The following is a 9,408-nucleotide window of genomic DNA, read 5'->3' as shown; positions in this document are numbered from 1 at the left end:
TGGACTACTGCCTAAGTAACTGCTGTTTCTCTGAAAGAAGTATCCCCTTCCCCCACACACAGCTCACAGCCCCACCCATGAGGGAGGGGCTGAACTCCAGGCCACCCTCCCTGGTGGAAAACTGCTGTCATCACATTGGGCTCCCGGGAAGGGAGGTGTGAGAAAAGCACCCGTTTCACAAGATTGTGTGCCTATAACAGACTAGGTTAGAGGATGGGGCTCACTGACGAGATTTATCAAGTGACAAAACATGTTTTTCATGGCATCCTAGCTAGATTATCCCCACAATCCAAAAGAAAGCAATAGCGTATGAATGGACCAGTGAATGAAAATGAGACATTCTCCAAGAAAAATGCCAGTGTCTAGACGGTCTGCCGTCTAGGTCTGCTGCGTAAGGTTGGCTGTTCCCCACCCAAGACTCCCACTTCAAACCAACACCAGGCCCACTGTCCTTCAAGAAGCCCTCTAGGAACCGTCCTACCCAGCAGAGCACACAGAACTCACAGCTCAGCACTGCATCTCCCAGGGCCTGAGTAACTCAGGACAGAGCAGGGTGCGTGGAGGGGGTGGGGGCGGCTCCAGTGGGTGGTCGGGGGAGGCTGAAGGGGAAGAGTCGGACAGGAGCCTGGGGGTCCCAGGGCTCCCTTCAGGCTGTCCCCTGAGAGGACAGCTGTGCTCTCTCTTCCTGGTCACCAGTGGGCAGCTCTCAGAATCCTCTGTGTATGTGTGTAGCACACAGATCTCCCAGGAACAAACAATTCTCAGTGTTCAAAGTCTACACGTCATTTTTCACAGTCCGCTGACTTCACTATAACCCTGCCCTCAACGGCAAGCAGCGCACACTAGTTCTTCCTTATTCATTTTTTGACTTCAAAGCCGTGCCTCAACATCTGTATTTTGTAAGAGACGATTTCTAGTACCACTCCTTTCATTACAACAGAGCTCACTGACCTGTGAATTCACTCCACATCTGACCATGCAGAGACCTCATCAAACCACTGCAAGTACTGACCGTTTTTCTTTATCTTGTGTGTGTGCTCAGTTGTGTCTGACTCTTCAGGACCCCCCAGACAGTAGCCCTGCTAAGCTCCTCTGTCCATGAAATTTTCCAGGCAAGAATACTGGAGTGGTTGCCACTTCCTCCTCCAGGGGATCTTTCTGACTCAGGGAATGAACCTGCGACTCCTGCAAAGGCAGATGGATTCTTTACCACTAGGGCTTAGATCTGATCCATTCTGAGGGATGGTATGTGCCATCCTGAACACTGTAGGGAGACATCATTATCATCAGTTCAGTTCAGTCACTCAGTCGTGTCCAACTCTTTGTGACCCCATGAGCCTCAGCACGCCAGGCCTTTCTGTCTATCACCAACTCCCGGAGTCTACCCAAACCCTTGTCCATTGAGTCGGTGATGCCATCCAACCATCTCGTCCTCTGTCGTCCCCTTCTCCTCCCACCTTCAGTCTTTCCCAGCATCAGGGTCTTTTTAAATGAGTCAACTCTTCACATCAGGTGGCTAAAGTACTGGAGTTTCAGCTTCAACATCAGTCCTTCCAATGAACACCCAGGACTGATCTCCTTTAGGATGGACTGGTTGGATCTCCCTGCAGTCCAAGGGACTCTCAAGAGTCTTCTCCAACACCACAGTTCAAAAGCATCAATTCTTCGGCACTCAGCTTTCTTTATAGTCCAACTTTCACATCCATACATGACCATTGGAAAAAACATAGCCTTGACTAGATGGACCTTTGTTGACAAAATAATGTCTCTGCTTTTTAGTATGCTGTCTAGGTTGGTCATAACTTTCCTTCCAAGGAGTAAGCGACTTTTAACTTCACGGCTGCAATCACTATCTGCAGTGATTTTGGAGCCCCCAAAATAAAGTCAGCCACTGTTTCCACTGTTTCCCCATCTATTTGCCATGAAGTGATGGGACCGGATGCCATGATCTTAGTTTTCTGAATGTTGAGCTTTAAGCCAAATTTTTCACTCTCCTTTTTCACTTTCATTATCATCAGGTATTTATTAAATAAACAAATAAGACCATTGGCAGCAGGTATAGCAGAGAGATATCCTTCCTTCAGGAGGCTTACAATTTACTGAAGAAGATACAGAAACAAATAAAAAAAACAATATGTGTAATCACAATTACTATTAACACTACAAAGAGAATGAAATGGTGAAATGATAGATAAGAAGGGAAACTCACTTAAGATATGGTGGTCAGGGACAGCCTTTTTGATGAGATCACATATGAGCACTGAAGCATGCTGGGTAGAGTATTTTTTCAATGGGAGCAGTGTGTGCAAAGGCCCTGTGGCAGGAAAAATATCAGCTCCTATGAAGCTGGAGTGGTGTGCAGGGGCAGATTATGCAGGCCTAGAAGGTTATAGGGGCTTCTCAGGTGGCACTAGTGGTAAAGAACTGGACTCTCAATGCAAGAGACATGGCTACCTGGGTCAGGAAGAGCCTCTGGAGGAGGGCATAGCAACCCACTCCAGTATTCCTGCCTGGAGAATCCCAAGGACAGAGGAACCTGGCGGGCTGCAGTCCATGGGGTCTCAAAAATTTGGACACGACTGAAGTGACTTCGCACGCACACACAGAAGGGTATAGTAGGAATTTGGGTTTTATTCAGAGAGCAGGGGGAATCCATTGAAGGGTTTTAAGCTGAAAAGTTAAGTCATTGAATTTATGTTTAAGAAAGTTTACTCTAGCTGCTTTGTGGAAAACAGACCAAAGATGGACAAAAAGTTCTATTCAGATCCTCCCTGAGTGGGGTATGGGAGTGGGTGGACAGTAGTTCTTCCTGCTACAAATATCTGTTCATCTAGCCATGGAAACGGTCTTAGCTTAGAATGAGTGTTACCACACAACTCCCTTCCTCCTCCACACTCTCACCTCTCTCCCTCTCTCCCTCCCTCTCTCCTTCTCTCCTTCTCCTTCTCCCCCCACTTCTCCACTTTCTCAGATTCCCCTCCTCCTCACCCTTTCCCTCCAATTCTCTCTTTTGTCTGCACTTGACCCTTGTCTAAAGTCTTTCCATCGTTTTCAGTCCAGGTAACTCTTACTTCAGTATTAATATCATGTGTGACTAATGTTCCAATAAAACTAATACCACAGTAAAACTGAAGTTTTTTTAAAATTTTGCTCCTTTTAAAATTCTATTGATGAAAGAGTTGTCATGCTTTATCTACTATATGGCTTATTCCTTATGACTCTAGCCTCTGGCGAATAGTTGACATTTTTGGATAGTTTATCCACAGTTATCTATCTGACCTTTTTAACTCATTCTACGTGTCATGGAACACAGGCAAATGTAGATTCAGGGTAGAAGAGGTTCAAATCCCTGAGCCTTAAATATTACCACTGTGACCTTAAGCAACGTCTCTGAGCCTCCAAGAACTTAATGACAAAAAAAGAATAGTAACTTCACTGGTGGCTCAGATAGTGAAGAATTTGCCCGCAATGCAGGAGACCTGGGTTCAATCCCTGGGTCAGGAAGATCCCCTGGAGAAGGGAAAGGCTACCCACTCCAGTATTTCAGCCTGGAGAATTTCATGGACAGGGGAGCCTGGCAGGCTACAATCCATGGGGCTGCAAAGAGTTGGACATGACTGAGCAACTAACATATCACACTTACAGGATGTAAAAATTAAGTAGAAATGGTATATAAACCATCTAACATCACATTGCTTAATATGTGGTGACTAATACTGTACATGCAAATATCAGGCAAATATTGTGTAGAACTTTTGGCTCCTAAAGGTTCAAATGTTTCCATTTCTTTCTGCCTACTATCTGTCCTCCCTACCTTCGTGAATTTAATTCCACTTTCTCTTTTTTTCATTTATTTGTCCCTCACTGTGCTGCTGTCATCTTGCTTCCCCAACTCCCTCTATAAGCTTGCATGAGGCACACACGAGGGGGAGAACTCATGCTGCTGTTTCCCTCAACATCCCTGTTGACTTACTCCAGCCTATCCCCTTCCCAAGGTCTGCGGGCTCTGGGGACAGAGTCCTGTGTCAGAATGTGAGTGATAATGGTGGAGAGACAGGTTGAGGATGAAGCCTGCTGGTGATCAGGAATTTGGGGTTACAGTCAAACTTGCAGTCATCCTAGGAATGTCAGGGTGGGATGAGATGGCACCTGGAGATGTCAGGCAACCTGGAGACCCCTGCATATTTGCCCAGATCATCCGGGGCTCCTGGTGAACCAGCACCTCTGGATTCCCAGATGCTCTGTTTAGCTCCACAGCGTATCATTGGTTCCCAGACTGTCCTTATATTTTGAGGCATCTTTGCACTGCTTCTCCCTGGCATTCAAGAGTGTAAACTGAGAGTTGGCGGTGCCTGACGGCGCGTCTGACGCGGTGCTGGGTGGGGTAGAGAGTAGGGGGCGGTAGTCAGCGGTGGTGGGAGAAGGAGGAGGCGGCGGCGGTGAATCTTTTATAAATAGCTCCGAAGCAGGACCCGAAGCCTAAATTCCAGGAGGGTGAGAGAGTGCTGTGCTTTCATGGGCCTCTTCTGTATGAAGCAAAGTGTGTAAAAATTGCCATAAAGAATAAACAGGTCAAATACTTCATCCATTACAGTGGTTGGAATAAAAATTGGGATGAATGGGTTCCGGAAAGCAGAGTACTCAAGTATGTGGATACCAATTTACAAAAACAGAGAGAACTTCAAAAAGCCAATCAGGAGCAGTATGCAGAGGGGAAGATGCGAGGGGCTGCCCCTGGAAAGAAGACTGCTGGGCTACAACAAAAAAATATTGAAGTGAAAACGAAAAAGAACAAACAAAAGACACCTGGAAATGGAGATGGTGGCAGCACTAGTGAAACACCTCAGCCTCCTCGAAAGAAAAGGGCTCGAGTAGATCCTACTGTTGAAAATGAGGAAACATTTATGAGCAGAGTTGAAGTTAAAGTCAAGATTCCTGAAGAACTGAAGCCATGGCTTGTTGATGACTGGGACTTAATTACCCGGCAAAAACAGCTCTTCTATCTTCCTGCCAAGAAGAACGTGGATTCCATCCTAGAGGATTATGCAAATTACAAGAAATCGCGAGGAAACACAGATAATAAGGAGTATGCAGTCAATGAGGTTGTGGCCGGGATAAAGGAATACTTCAATGTGATGTTGGGCACTCAACTGCTCTACAAATTTGAGAGGCCGCAGTACGCTGAGATCCTTGCGGACCACCCTGATGCACGCATGTCCCAGGTGTACGGGGCGCCACATCTCCTGAGACTGTTTGTACGAATTGGAGCAATGTTGGCCTATACACCTCTGGATGAGAAGAGCCTTGCTTTATTACTGAATTATCTTCATGATTTCCTAAAATGCCTGGCAAAGAACTCTGCAACTTTGTTTAGTGCCAGTGATTATGAAGTGGCTCCCCCTGAGTACCATCGGAAAGCCGTGTGAGGCTCGTGCACCCACCCATGTTTGATCTCTGTAAACACCTTTTTGTTTCTTAGTCCTTCTCTTGTACAAACAATGTACTTTGGAAATGTTCGTGTATAACAAAATTGATGTTTGTTTTCTGTTTGATTTTAAACAGAGAAAATAAAAGGAGTTACAGCTCCTTTTCTTTCCTTTTTTTCATTTCAAAGTTGCTACCAGTGTATTCAGTGATGGGCAACAGAGAGACATACTGTAGAGTGTTTATTGCTTCGTTGACAAAGCTGCTTTTGAACGCTGGTGGTTTCTATTCCTTTGACACTACGCACTTTTATAATATGTGTTAATGCTATATGACAGAATGCTCTGATTCCTAGTGCCAAAGGTTCAATTCAGTGTATATAACTGAACACTCATCCATTTGTGCTCCCCCTTTTTTTTTATGGTGCTTAAAGAGCCCATCCTTTGCAAGTCATCCATCCATGTTGTTCCTTAGGCATTTTATCTTTGCTCAGATTGTTGAAGAATGGTGGCTTGTTTCATGGTTTTTGTATTTGTGTCTAATGCACGTTTTAACATGATAGACGCAATGCATTGTGTAGCTACAGTTTTCTGGAAAAGTTAATCTTTTAGAAATTGTTTTTCAGATCTTCAATAAATTTTTTCTTTAAATTTCAAAAAAAAAAAAGTGTAAACTTACTGAAGAGTTTTTGCACATTGTGACTTCTGGATTATCATATTTCAAAAAGAGTAGTTTACAGTTTCTTTATAACAAAATCCACTCAACCCCAAAGCTATAATAACTTTAATAATTCAGAAGCTAACTCATGATCTCCCCGTGACCAGAATAATCATCACGAACACTATTGTTTTGCTCAGTAGGTATAAATGCCAGTCTAGGGAGTTCTGGTTAATAAAATGCCAGATTCATTGCTTACTACAACAACATTGTAATAATATTAAGAGTATCTAAACATGCTTACTACTGGCAATAAAAGTAAATTTATTTAGCTCAATTCCATTATTCAAGCAGGAATAATAATAATGACAAATAACATTAATTACCAACACAGTCACTATTGTTATACACGTCACTTTTAAAAGCATCTTATGTATTCACTCCAAACAGTTCTTGCAGTAGATACTATCATTATTCCCAGTCTACAGATGAGGAAACTGACAAAGTCACAAAGCTAGTGAGTGCAGAATCAGGACTTCAACCCCAGAAAATCAGCTGCTCTTTACTCCTCTCATCCTTTCTTCAGAAATTGTCAGTTTTAATAGATCTATTTGGGAAAACATTTACTCACAAAGGTGGCTAAGGAATAATTATACATCCAAATATTAAACTTTACAACATGCCACAGGCCAGTATAAACGTGAACCTGCTGAAAATGGAGAGAAGGTCACTCTCTTATCTAACGATAAACATAGGTCCCACACAGGCTCCTTTCTCATGGACGTGCCCGAGCTGGAGCCAGGAACGCTGAGCAAGGGCCCTGCTACAGAGTGTGGACACAAAGATGTCTCAGCTCCACAGCAGCTGGGAGTGGGGGACACACACAGAGCCCCTCCATAGGGCAGACTCATTTCCGATGAAAAGAAGAAATGTTCATGCCTTCAGCAAATAATTATTGCCCACCTACTATATGCCAGGATTGTTCTTTGCTCTTAGGGTTTAACAGTAATCAAAATAGACCAAAACTCTTCAAGGAGCTTGTATTCTAGTACAGAAGACAGACAATAGCATAATAAATAAGTAAAATACATTGTAGGCCAGATAATTTAAGTGCACAGGGGAAAAAATAAAGCAGGAAAAGCAGATAGAAAGAACTGAGTGTAATTGAAAGTAACTGAAAGGTGGAAAGGGAGACCTTTGTGAGATGTGACTTGAGTTGCATAGAGCATCTTTTGGGCTCTCTTTGCCCTAAAATGAAATTGCATCCCAAAGGACGATCATCTATAGATCACAGTGTAAAACCAGTTATTGAATCTCTGTCATTTCAGTCACTCAGAGTCAGCAAACAGAAAACCACAAATCAAAACAGAGTTTTTACAGATTTACCTGGGAAAGAAAAGAAATAGAAAAAAATAATCCCTCACACATTGAGTTGACTTTGTTTTCCTCTGTCTTCCATCTATTGATTGGGTCTATATGCTCTGCTTATTCACCCAAAGGAAACATGAATCAAGATGACTGGTTGGAACATTAAAAATTACAGTAACCATTTGCTTTTGCTTTCCAGTTCCAAAGGTTTGGTGATTGTGGGTTTTTTTTTTTTTTTTTCACTTCATAGACTTTGGTGTCTATGCACACTTTGGTGTCATGCACACTTGGGTGTCATGCCAACCCAGCCTCAGCTAAATGGTCGGGGGCAGGAACAAATTGCTTTTAGAATTTACAAAGCTCTACTGGAAGTAAGTATAATGTACAGCAGACACACAGGAAGAAGCCTCTCTGTTGCAAGCTGAGGACACCTGAGCCAGCTCTTGGCCATGTTGATGGGCACTTAGATGGCATTCCTGCAGCAGCAACAAGGTCAAAGGCCTGGTGGTCAAGAGGGCTCAGTCTGTGTGAGGAATCACATAGCCTTCCTTGCTGCTGGCCGACACCGAACCTGCGAGAAGGCAGATCAGCACAGGACCAGCTTCCAAGGTGTTTAGGTCCTCCCGCATGGACTGTATAGCCCATGGGGTTGCAAAGAGGAGGACACGACTGAGTGACTTTCCTTCTGGTGCAGCATCTTAATTCCTTGTGTCCTGTGACTGAGTAGCACCTGGAGCTCAACACCTTCTGCAGCACTTTTACAGGGTGGAGAGGAAGTGAAAAAGTATGAAAACATTAGTTGCTCAGTCCTATCTGACCCTTCGTGACCTCATGGACTACAGCCCACCAGGCTCCTCTGTCCATGGAATTCTCCAGGCAAGAATACTGGAATGGGTTGCCATTCCCTTCTCAGGATCTTCCTGACACAGGGGAGGTCTGAACCCAGACCTCCTGCATCGCAGGTAGATTCTTCATCGTCTGAGCCACCGGGGGAGCTCCATGGGTGGAGGGAGGGAGCCTGAAACACAAGATCAAGGACGAGTGGCCATGCAAGAGGAGGACATTCTCCCCATCACCTACCCCCGTACACCTTCATCTCTGAGGATTTGAGGCTGAGCTTCCCTCTGGACCCCATGACAACAACATTGCTAGTTTCGGCTCTACGGGGCAGTGGTGAGAGATGGTCCCTGTCAGCCAGGATAGAAACCATCAACAGGACTCATCTGCCAAGGGAGGCTGGGGCCTTCCCCCAGTGGCTGGCGGCCTGCTGCAGACCCCTCATAAGCACAAGCAGGGGACTGACATGACCATACCCTTCCCGAGTTTTTTGAAAGTTGGAATAATAACATATATGAAAGTGCTTTGCAAACCTTAAAGTCTTTTTTTATCCCCCAGCCATAGATGGCTTAGTAATGTTTGCAGAATGAACAAGGGAATGAAAGACAGACCAACCATGCAGGAATAAATTCCCTGTGCTCCCAGAAGAAGGGCAGAATGAGAACCCTGAAACCCATAAGACCTGATCACAATGGTTTCATGGGCACCATCCAAAAAATCAATGGCAACGACCTGAATCAGAGACTCTCTAAGCATCTTTCTGTGTGTCTATTTCATCCTGGAAGCTCTAACAAATAATTTTTTGCTTAGAAAAGCCAGCAGAGAGAAATCAGGCTGGGCGATACGTAACCACAGTTCAGCTCACTGAGTTTTTGAATTGAGAAGTTTAATAAAGCAGGGCATACCATATGCCGTGAAAACGTTCATGAGGACGTGAGGAAAGAAGCAATAAGCCATAGAATCCAATAAATTGCTGAAAAGGAAAAAGCATCTTATTCAGTTCAGTAAACCTGGCATCTTTGAGACTTTAAACTTCCCTTCTCTTCTGCTTGTGCTAGGGCAGTTTTCAATCAGCTATTCCATATAAATATCAGAATCTTTCAAGCTTATTTGTACTCTTTG

At 44.3% G+C, this 9,408-nt stretch overlaps 1 pseudogene; it reads left to right on the top strand.

Annotated features, from left to right (window-relative positions):
* Positions 1–4,421: 4,421 nt before the first annotated feature.
* Positions 4,422–5,587, top strand: LOC139036298 (mortality factor 4-like protein 1 pseudogene; annotated as a pseudogene).
* The last annotated feature ends 3,821 nt before the right edge of the window (positions 5,588–9,408 follow it).

Source organism: Odocoileus virginianus, chromosome 8, assembly GCF_023699985.2.
Source record: "Odocoileus virginianus isolate 20LAN1187 ecotype Illinois chromosome 8, Ovbor_1.2, whole genome shotgun sequence".
NCBI lineage: Eukaryota > Metazoa > Chordata > Mammalia > Artiodactyla > Cervidae > Odocoileus > Odocoileus virginianus.
This window is presented reverse-complemented; position numbering and strand designations above follow the sequence as displayed.